Source organism: Arvicanthis niloticus, chromosome 1 (assembly GCF_011762505.2).
Source record: "Arvicanthis niloticus isolate mArvNil1 chromosome 1, mArvNil1.pat.X, whole genome shotgun sequence".
In the NCBI taxonomy this organism is placed as follows: Eukaryota; Metazoa; Chordata; class Mammalia; order Rodentia; family Muridae; genus Arvicanthis; species Arvicanthis niloticus.
Window position 1 is genome coordinate 146,491,007 of NC_047658.1, and position 11,661 is coordinate 146,502,667.

Consider the following 11,661-nt stretch of genomic DNA (forward strand, 5'->3'; position numbering starts at 1 on the left):
GGTCGTCAGCTGACATTCATCCTAAAGCCAGGTTCAGAACTAAATGTTTTAGTCAGGATAGATGACAGAGGTGCTGGTTAGTCAACAAAAGGATGGACTGGATATTAGGACTATTTTGTACCTCACTGGTACAAAATGGCATAATTATGCTCTAATTCATTTTAACAGGAAGGGTGATGTGTAGGAGGAGCTAAGGTGGGAGGAGTACTGAGAGGAAGAAAAGGAGTAAGAAGAGGAGAAGAAGAAGGAGAGGAGAAGCTAGGTGATGAAAGAGAGAAAGAGGGGGGAGACAGGGAGACAGATGTTCATGTATCTCCACCAGTCAAAGATAGTTGTTATATCTAGTTTGGGTAGTGGGTTATACCTCTGATTGAACAAGACCAAACTTATAAAGCCTATGATTAACATTTTTTTAAAAAAATGTATAAATGCAAAAAGGAAAAGGGGGCATGGGATAGGGGTTTTCGGGGGGGGTGGAATGGGGAAAGGGAATGGAATCTGAAGTGTAAATAAAATATCTAATAAATTTTTTAAAAAGGAAAAAAAGTGTCAGTCCTCTAGGAAAAAAAAAATTTTTCTTGATACTAAAACTTGTTCTGAGAATTGTATATTGCAGAATAGACAGCCTTGGTGTATCTACTCATCAAGCATACTGAGCAGACTTGCTTGAACCTCCGATGTCCTGGGATTCCATCTGGATGCAGTGAAGACACAGCGTCAGAGGCTTATCAATTTGCTCTTCCCCCCACTCCTCTTCTAATATCTCAATGCCCATAGTCAGCTTGAAGAAGTTAAAGAAGAGTCAGTGCCCCTATTCCCTGGGCTTGGGGACTAAAGTGGTTAATATTGGTCTGTCTTTCTAGGGAAAAGTGTGGTTTTCTTGGAACAGGGAGGATTAGCTAGGACATATTGCATATCCATAACATATTGGTAGAAATATGTATAATTAATATCAAGATGAAGTTATAATTTCTTAAATGGTACAAAATTTACTTTGATTTCAAATTTAAGGTTTTCATTGATATGAGCTTCTTATTGATATAAAAGTGAGATGAATATGGATACTCTCATGGGCATTGTGCCTGTATAACACATTTAGGAATACAAGGCTTAGACCCAGTCCTTCTTTAACTTTTTTAACTGATTTGAGACGGTTAGCCTATGAGTTAAGGGACTATAGCAAATTCATGGCTTGGAGTTTATTGTTAGTGTGTTCTCCATATTTTATTTAAAAATAGCTGAGAGGAGTTAACAGACAAGAGTCCAGGTTACCTTACATGGATAGTTGGTTTTCAAAACGTCAGAAGTCCATAGAATTGACGTTACAAGTATTTCTATATTAATGTTCATTTTGATTAGAGACCTGTCTGCTCCTGACAGCTTCCTGTATTGAATTGTAAGAAGAAATTGAGCATCCTTGGAGTTATTCCAGTTGTGTGGTGACAGTCACTAGGCAAGAATTTCCTCTTTCCATCTACAGACAAATTACTGTCCAGAAAAGGACTCACTGGCAGAATAATTGACTGATTATATCTGCCTAGACAGAGTAATCAGCCCTTAATAATTCTGTGTCACTAAGGTCTGTCAGATGATTCTGGGCCAAAAGGCTGAAGATTAGATGCTCCAACGTTCTGTAATAGGGGCTTTCCAGGTGTTCAGAGGTCTTTATAAATTGGCTAGGTTTTAGAAGAGATGCTTTGTGCTTCCCACAATTATAGTTAACTCAGTCATTCTGGATTTCTGATGGGGTTGAAAACTTATAGCCTCATAGCCAATCCTGGCTACTTACCTTGAGAGAAAAGATTTGAGTGGATGGTCGTCAGCTGACATTCATCCTAAAGCCAGGTTCAAAACTAAGTGTTTTAGTTAGGAGAGATGACAGAGGTTCTGGTTAGTCAACAAAATGATGGACTGAGTATTAGGAATATCTTGTACCTCACTGGTACAAATAGGAATAATTATGCTCTAATTGCATTTTGAGATAAAAGTTTTATTTTAACAGGAAGGGTGAAGCTAGGTGATGAGAGAGAGAAAGAGAGGGGGGACATGGAGGCAGATGTTCATGTGTCTCCATCAGTCAAAGATAGTTTATATATCTAGGTAGGTTATTGGGTTACACTTCTAATTGAGCATTACCAAACTTATAAAGCCTTTGATTAACATTTTTAAAAATGTATAAAAGCAAAAAGGTAAAGGGTGCATGGGACAGGGGTTTTCTAATGAGGGGAAATGGGGAAAGGGGACAGCATCTGAAATGTAAATTTAAAAAACGCATTTAAATCTATAAATTAAAAAATTTTTAAAAATGAATGCTGCTCTGCTGAGCATTGATGTGGCAGATACTGCTCATAAAATTAACCATGGCCTGAGGTCAGTATTTCTATTTTGATCAAGCTTCAAGAATGGCGTATACAGCTTGATCATTGTAACCCTTTTTGTCTTGGGGATACTTTTATTCATTGTGTTAAAGCATGTCTTTAACAACATCAGCATGCTGGCAGCCAAGCCAGGCAGTGGTGGCCCATGCTTTTAATCTCAGTACTTGGGAGGCAGAGGCAGGTGGATTTCTGAGTTCAAGGCCAGCCTGGTCTACAGAGTGAGTTCTAGAACAGCCCAGGTTATAAAGAGAAACCCTGTCTTAAAAAAACAAACCAAACACACACACACACACACACACACACACACACACACACAAATAACATATTTGCAGCCAAGTACATGGCTTAAACCTGAAAATGGACCCAGAGACTAGTTATTAAATTTAAAGCCTGGGAAGGCAAGGGTGGGTAAGATTCTGCACAGATCCTTACCAACCTAAGACAGAAATGCATTGCTTTTGATTATGTGTATTCCATGATAAGTAAGGAAGGAATTCTTGTCAGAACAACCTAAGACAGGCTAAGACTTGTTAATAAAATTAATAGGGTTAAGAGGTGGAGAGCCTTTGAAGCTGCTTGGCAAGAATCTGACATTGGCCAAAGACAAGGAAATGGGATGCTTGGTAGGAACATGACATTGGCCAAGAACAAGCAAGTAGGCTTCAGGTAGGAATCTGACATTAGGCTAAAACAAAAAAGTAATTTCAGGCAAGAATCCAAATCTTAGGCTAGAATTAAAAAGCAATTTCAGACAGGAATCTAAATTTTAGGCTAGAACAAGGAAGTAGAATTCAGACATGAAAATGACTTTGGGCTAGAACAGGGAATTTGGCTCAGATATTTTGGCCATCCTGATAAGCTCTTAGAAACAATGATCACAGGAATATGCACGGAATTTTGTTTATTGCCTTGTTTGTTCTTTGACTATTTATGTTTATTGTCTTACATGTTCCTTGACTATTTGCATCTATTGTATTGCTAGTACCTCAAACTAGAACTGACCTTAATACTTGCATTTAATTAAAATGGTATAAAAGCAAAAAGTAGGAGAGAAGATATGATAGGAGAGCTCTAGAGAGGGGAAACTGGGAAAGGGGATGACATCTGAAATGTACAAAAATAAAATATCCAGTAAAAATTAACAATTAAAAAAAAAAGGAAAGAAATAGTAGAAATCCAGGCAATGTTTCTATAAAGAAATAGCCAGCTGGTGATTGTCAGCTGTTCAGACCCATCACACATAGCATCCCTTGCTCACAGTTATCTTCTGGCCCAACTTCTAACTTCACACCTAAAGCTTCAACATAATTACACTTTCCATCTTCCTTAGCTTCTCCATTTGTTTAAATCAAATATACAAAAATATTTTTTCTTTTTTTTCTTTTTGCTCCATTTTCATTGATTATTTACATTTCAAATGTTATCTCCTTTTCCAGTTTCCCCTACACAAATCTCCTATCCCCTCCCCTCTCCTTTCTGCTTCTGTGAGGATGCTCCCCCACCAACCATCCCTATCATCACTGCCCTAGCATTTTCCTACATTACGCAACAAGCCTTCTTCACATAACCAAGGTCCTCTCCTCTCACTGATGCCAGATAAGGCCATCCTCTGCTGCATGTGCAGCAGAGCCATGGGTTCCTCCCATGGTTCATTGGTTGATAAATTACTCCTTGGGAGCTCTGGGAAGTTCTGGTTGGTTGATATTGTTGTTCTTCCTTCGGGTTTGCAAACCCCTTCAGCTCCTTCAGTCCTTCCCCTAACTCCTCCATTGGGGTCCCCATGCTCAGTATAGGGTTGTTTTGTTTTGTTTTGTTTTTTGCACTGTTGGTATTTAATGCCATCAGTCTCATAATTACAACTGCAGTTGTCTCTACATTAGTCTTTCTAGGTGCCCAAGGGTTTTCTTGTTATCTGTAAAGTCAAAACTACTTTGATGCTCAGTATTTTGGAACTCATGACTTTTATTATTTTTTAATTATCTTTAATCTTCTTTTACAGTCCAGTCATTATCCCCCTCCCAGTTGGCCCTCCGAAGTTTCTCCATCCCATTCCTTCTCATCCCTGTCTCCAAGACGATAGCCTCCATGCTCCCTGAGGCCTCAAGTCAATCTAGGGTTAGGTGCATCTTCTCTCACTGAGGCCAGACCAGGAAGTCCTCTGCTGTACATGTGTCCAGGGCCTCATACCAGCTGGTGCATGCTGCCTGGTTGGTGGCTCAGTGTCTGAGAGACCACTGGGGTCCAGATTAGTTGAGTCTGCTGAACTTCCTGTGGGGTTGCTCTACTCCACAATAAGCCTCAGCCAATAAAAGAAGATTGAAATAATCCCATACATCCTATCAGATCACCACAGACTATGTCAATAACAACAAAAACAACAGAAAAACCAAATATCCATGGAAACTGAACAACTCTCTACTCAATGATAACTTGCTTAGGAAATAAATAGAGAAATTTAGAACTTCCTGGAATTCGATAAAAATAATGACACAGCATACCCAAACTTATGGGACACAATGAAAGCAGTGCAAAAAGAAAAATTCATAGCACTAAGTGATCTGGTAAAAGAAATTGGATAGACTCTACATTACACTGAACACCTGAGAGTTCTAGAACAAAAAGAAGCAAACACACCCAAGACAATTAGAAGGCAGGAAATAGTCAAACTCAGGGCAAAATCAACCAAATAGAAACAAAGAATAATGCAAAGAATCAACAAAACCAAAAGCTGGTTCTTTGAGAGAATCAACAAGATAGATAAAGCCCTAGCCAAACTAACTGAAGAGCCTAGAGGCAGTATCTAAATTAATAAAATCAGAAATGAAAAGTGAGATATGACAACAGAAACAAAGAAAATTCAAAAATCACCAGCTCCTAGTACTAAAGCATATACTCAACAAAACAGGAAAATCAGGATGAAATGAATAATTTTCTAGACAGATACCATATATCAAAGTTAAATCAAAAGCAGGTAAACTATCTAAACAGATGTTTTCCCATATTTCTTTAAAAACTTGTTTCCTCTTTAAGGGCTTCTACCTGTTTACCTGTGTTTTCCTGTATTTCTTTCAGTGAGTTATTTATATCCTCCTTAAAGGACTCTATTATCTTCATGAGATAGGATTTTGGATCAGCATCCTAGTTTTCAGGTGTGTTGGTGTATCCAGGGCTTGCTTGGTGGGAGAACTGGATACTGACAATGCCAAGGCAGGTTTCTGTTGTTTACAGTCTTATCCTTGCCTCTTGCTATCTAGTTATCTCTGGTGTTAACTGGCCTGGGTGTCTCTATCTGGAGCCTGCCTCCTGTGTCCCTGGCTTGCTATATGTCTCCCTGGAGGCTTGTGGCACTGGCTGTAGCAGACTTCCTGTGAGGCCTTCAGATTGTTGGGCCTTCAAAGGGGCACACAAGCTGCTGATCATTTGCCCTGACTGTAGCTGATATCTTGGGAGGCCTTCAGTCTGTGGTATCTTCAAAACAGCAGTTAAGCTGATGATCTGCTCCAATGAAAGGTGCAGACTGGAAGGGGAGTGGAGTTGGGGGCAGGCAGAGGGAGGATGTGTCCCATCCACTGGGCTCATTGGGATTCCCAGCTGCTCTGGTTGTTTGGGAGGGTTTCTTACCTCTTGCCTTGCATGCAGCTGATCCCCTGGGAGGCCCTCAGACTGTAAGGTCTTCAGAGGTGCAAATCTAATTATTTCTTTATTTCTCTTCCCCTCCCTACCTTCCAGTAGCCACTAATCTACTATATATTTCCTTGGTATATTTCAAATACATATTCTAAACAGGTTATCATATGTGGTGATATTGTTCTGTGTCTGGTTTAATTTCATTTATCACAATGATAACTACTTCAATTAATTTTGTAAGTTAAACTATATTAGAATAAAAAATAAAGAAATAAATCATATAAATATGGACCATATTTTTTATCCATCAATCAGAAGATGCACACTTAAGTCACTTGCATACCTGATCTACAGTGAAAAAAATCTACAGTGAAAAGTGTTACAGTAAACATAGAGGTGCAAAGTGTCTTCTATATACAAATGCTATTACTTCCCCCAGTTGAATTGATAGACAAAACGGCAAAAGTATAACGATTTAAAAAGGAAGAAATCACATTATCCCTAAGTCCAAAGGGATAAATTAATGAGGGCCATATGCCTACTTAAAGATCTAAAAGCATGTCCTTTGTTGTCTAAGTTACCTCACTCAGGATGATATTTTCTAGTTCATTCATTTGCTTGCAAAATTCCTGGTGCCCTTGTTTTTAATAGCTAAACAGTATTCCGTTGTGTAAATGAGCCACATTATCTGTTTTCATTCTTTGGTTGAGGGACATCTGGGTTGTTTCCATTTTCTGTCAATTAGGAATAAGACTGTTCTGAACATAGTGAACCACATATTCTTGTGGCATTATGAAGCATATTTGGTATGTGCCCAGGAGTAGTATACTGGGTCTTTAGGTAGAACTATTTCTAGATTTTTGGGAGAATGTAAGATTGACTTCCAGAATGGTTGTACAAGTTTGTAACACAACCAAAATTAGAGGTGTGTCCTCTTTCTCACATACATAAGATGTACTCACTGATAAGTGAATATTAGCCATAAAGTACAGAATACCCATGATATACCCACAGACTCAAAGAGGTTTAAAAAAGAAGGAAGGCTCAAGTGAGGATGCTTGAATTCTACATAGAAGGGGGAACAAAATAGTCATGGGAGGCAGAGAGAGGAAGGAAGGGACTTGTATGAGAGCAAGAGTGGGGAATGGGGGATCTGATCTGGTGTGGGAAGAAACAGTATAGGCCAAAAGGGCCAGGAGAAGGAATGGAAATCTGCAGGTATAGGGAGTGGTGATGGAGAATCTCTAGGAAGTCATTGAGACCTAAGATGGGAGAAGTTACTAGGAGTCAATGTGGGAGACATTAGCTGAGATGAATAACAGTGGGGACATGGAGCCTGAAGAGGCCACCTCCTGTAGTGAGGCAGGACCTCCAGTAGAGGATTACGGATATCAACCCCACCAGAAAACTTTTAATGCAAATTGTGTACTGTCTAAAACAAATGTGGGGACAAAGACAGAGCAAAAATTGAAGGAATAGCCAACCAATAACCAGCTCAAATGGAAACTCATCCTAAGAGCTAGCACAAGATTCAGACACTGTTAATGACTGTCTTATGCTCATAAAGAGAAGCCCAGCATTACTGTTCTCTGAGAGGCTTTACCCAGAAGCTGACTGGAACAGATGCAGATACCCACAGCCAAACTTGAGATGGAGGTCAGGGACTCTTATGCAAGAGTTGAGGGAAAGGTTGAAGGCCCTGAAGAGAATAGGAACTCCACAATAAGACTAACTGTGTCAACTAACCTGGAACCCTGGAAACTGTCAGGGATTGAGCCACCAACCAAAGAGCATACACAGACTGGACTGAAGTCTGGGGCACATACATAGCAGAGGGCGACCTTATCCTGCCTCAGTGAGAGAGAATGAGATTAATCCTAGAGAGACTTGAAGCACCAAGATGGGGGAAAACAGGACGGGCCACCCCCTCAGAGATAAAAGGGAAGGAGCATTGAATGGAAGGACTTTGTGAGGGGAAGCCAGTGGGGCAGCATTTGGAATGTAATTAAATAAATAAAATAAAAACAAAAAACAAACAATAAAGATCTACAGACAACTCAGGAGTGCTGAGAGTGGGAGGAAGAAGCTTCCCCAGGGAAGAGTTCACAATCTGGTTAGCAAATATTACAACCCAGAAACATACAGAAAAAACCTATATTATATAAAATTAGCAGATGACATTAGATCTTAAGAAGTACACACACACACAAACACACACACATACACACACACACACACACACACACACACACACACACACACACACACACACACACACACACGTCAGGGGCAACTTTGCTTATACTCTCAAGGCCTAAAATCAGCCATAGGCTTAAATCAGCCTGCTAACACAAAGTCTCTGTCTCTGTGGAAAAACCATGAAACAGATGGCTAAAAGCTTTTGTAAACAAGCAGCTTTGGTGAAAAGTTGCCAAATCTTAATCATAGACCTTGTAGATAAGTAACCTTGATAAATATTACCAACTTAGATAGGGACAAGTGAATCATAGGTGGAGTCAGGGTGACATGTACCCTGAAGCTTCAGCCAGCTGATACTCTGTTCTGGAAGATATTTGTATTCACCCTGAATACTTACATTCCTGTGTCATCCCCTTCCCCCACATCCTGCTTTTTTGTGTATATAACCCCTGTGTGAAAAAGTAAAAATTACAATTTTATCAGCCTATAGACAGATCACCATTCTTTGCATCTTTGCCTGTTCACCCCCCCTCCCTGCTCTCTTTCAGGTGACCTCCCTGGACCCCTGTTTAATGCTCGGCTGGACATCACACACACACACACACACACACACACACACACACACACACACACACACACATATATATATACAAATATGTAAAAACACACAAAAAAATCACCAATATTTTCTGTCTATGAGTCTAAAAGCTACAATGAAAACCAGCCTGAAAAAACAAGGCCACTGGTGTAATAACAACCTGAATATTCTGGGAGTCACCAACACTTTCTGAGTGGATTTAAGGCCCACTGTACAAGACAGAATTTATATCTGGAACTATTACTTGGGCAAAAACCCATAGTTACTATGAGAGAGCCAACTACTATTAATTTGAAAAATTTAACAGACTCTTAAAGAAGGAAGTAGGTTTTATTTTTAAGAAAAAAAAACAATTGAATGACACTAAACAGAGTGACCCAAAACTGTTCAGAATGAAGAGCCTAAGATGTTGCAGAGTACTTAGTCCTGAGTGGGACCTTTTTTACTTTTCACAACCTCGCCTTCCAAGGGTCAGGAATCACTGCAAAACTAAGATCAAAAAGATTATAAGAACCAAAAGTGAGGAAGGTGGGCAACAGCATTTATGAACTCAAACAGTTGTTGTGACAACAAATGCAAGACATCTGGATATTCAAACAAGACAAAATGTCAGCAAGAAGGTGTTGGTTGGGGGCGATCACACTGTCTGTCTCTCCACTAGCTGAGGACCTACTAGTAATTGAAAGCTTCCAGAAATAATGTACTTGGTTTTCTTTAAAAGTGTGTTCTCTGTTCGGTTAAACACACACACATGCACAGGCACACGCGCACACACGTATGTACTGTACATGATGGATTGAAAAAATGAGAATGCTAAATAGTTGGCTCTGGAATGAAGGACTTATCTGTGAAAAGTTAGACAAAGGTGAATGTGATCAAAATGTGATGTGTGAAATTCAAGGAAGTAACAAAGTCACGTTGAAAAGTATCCCCTCTCTCTAATTGATTTACTTCTTGCATTACAGAAATGGAAACCAGAAAAAAAAATAATAAACTGAGAAGAAACAACCATTTTCCATGTGTAAAATGATGCTGCTGTTAAGGAAACACAGAACTTCCTTATCCAAAATAAGGTGTGTGAATTTGGGGGAGCATAGGGCAATGTGCATCACCACAATTTACTGCATACTGTGTTGTAGACGCCAAGAGTCCGTGTCACAAAGTTCAACAAATTATAAAAGCAAACTTTTCTGAACTCCACGCAATAAAAACAGTGATAACATTATTGGCTAACTCTTTGTTTATTTTCTTTGATGTTGATTAAAATAGGTTTTGAAACACAGGTCAAAGTCATAAATGTGGTGTATACAAGAGAATAAAATTTATCTGTGTAGGGAAAGAGGTAAGGCTCAAGTCCTTCAGTAACATCTTCAGTCTCTGATTACATCAAGGTTATGAATCTACAAAGCCCAGGTTCTCATTCACAAAGGGAAATAATCTTTCCTTAGAAAAGAAAGTTGATTATGTATAAAAGAGTGAATGAGTGAAAATTGACAGAACCAACTACCAGGGCAGTGGTAGCACATGCCTTTAATCCCAGCACTTGGGAGGCAAAGGCAGGTAGATTTCTGAGTTCAAGGCCAGCCTGGTCTACAGAGTGAGTTCCAGGACAGCCATGGCTACACAGAGAAACCCTGTCTCAAAAAACCAAAACAAAAAAACAGACAGACAGAACCAACTCAGGAATGTGATAACATCTTTACAGAAGGAGCCTTTGATTAAACAACATCATTACAATTGAAAGAATACATATATTTCTTCTAGTAATCAAGTTCCTTTGATAAATTGCACCAGGATTTAATTCTGCACTCCTCAGTCCTTTTATAGGAACCGGTTTTGATCCTTAAAAAGGAACATCAGCAATATCTCTGGAGATATTTCAAGGTCTAGAAAATATACTTTTCTAAAAGTATATTTTTATATACTGTTTTCTGTTCAGTTACGGTAAGCCAGGCTCACTTCTGAAATGATGACATATGGAGAATCTGAATACTTTGAGAAGCTGTGGTAAATCCAGAGGAAGTACCAGCAACCTTGACATAATCACATTCAATCCTGAATTTGTCCAATAATGAGCTGTTAGAAACTGGCAGTTCTTCTGTTAAAAACTGTTATAGATAGAAAAATACAGTAATTGTAATCTTCTACTACTGGGTTAAACAATAGTAAAAGTCATACAGCTTTCTCTATGTAACAACACCATATGTTTTCTTACTTAAAAATCTGTGACTGATATATGAGAGTTTTTCTTTATTTATGCTCCTCCAAGCATAAGTTATGGAGTTGTCAGGAATCATTATGCAGAATGTGTGTCAAATGCTTTTGCCAGAACTACTTTAAATACACAGTTAAACATACAAATTGTAATATGTGCATATATTGCTACTCATGGGAGGAAACAGAATAAGAACATTGAGTTTTAGGCCATCCTGAGCTGCATAGGGAGACAAACAAAAGATCAATAAAACATAAATTTTTACATGAACATAAACCTCATAATAAAGACTTTTGAAATTTTTTTATTTATTTAAAAGTTAACTAAAGTGAGTTTGTCTCTTAGGAAAGTCAGATGCTACATCCATTGTTTCAACAAAACTACTCTTTAAAATTAATGTAGAGGACAGCAGCAATGGACACACTTGCATGGGAAATAACAGGCTCAGGAGACCTCAACCCTACACAAAGCACTACTGGAAACTAAGGAAAACTGACAGCTACAGAAACAGTTTCCCCCAAGATAAAGCATTAATTCAAATGGCCAGTTCTAAAAACATGCAAACAATCATCATTGTACAGATTTAGCATGCTATACTTGTATCTTTAGGAATATATATGTGCATATAAATATGTATATAACAA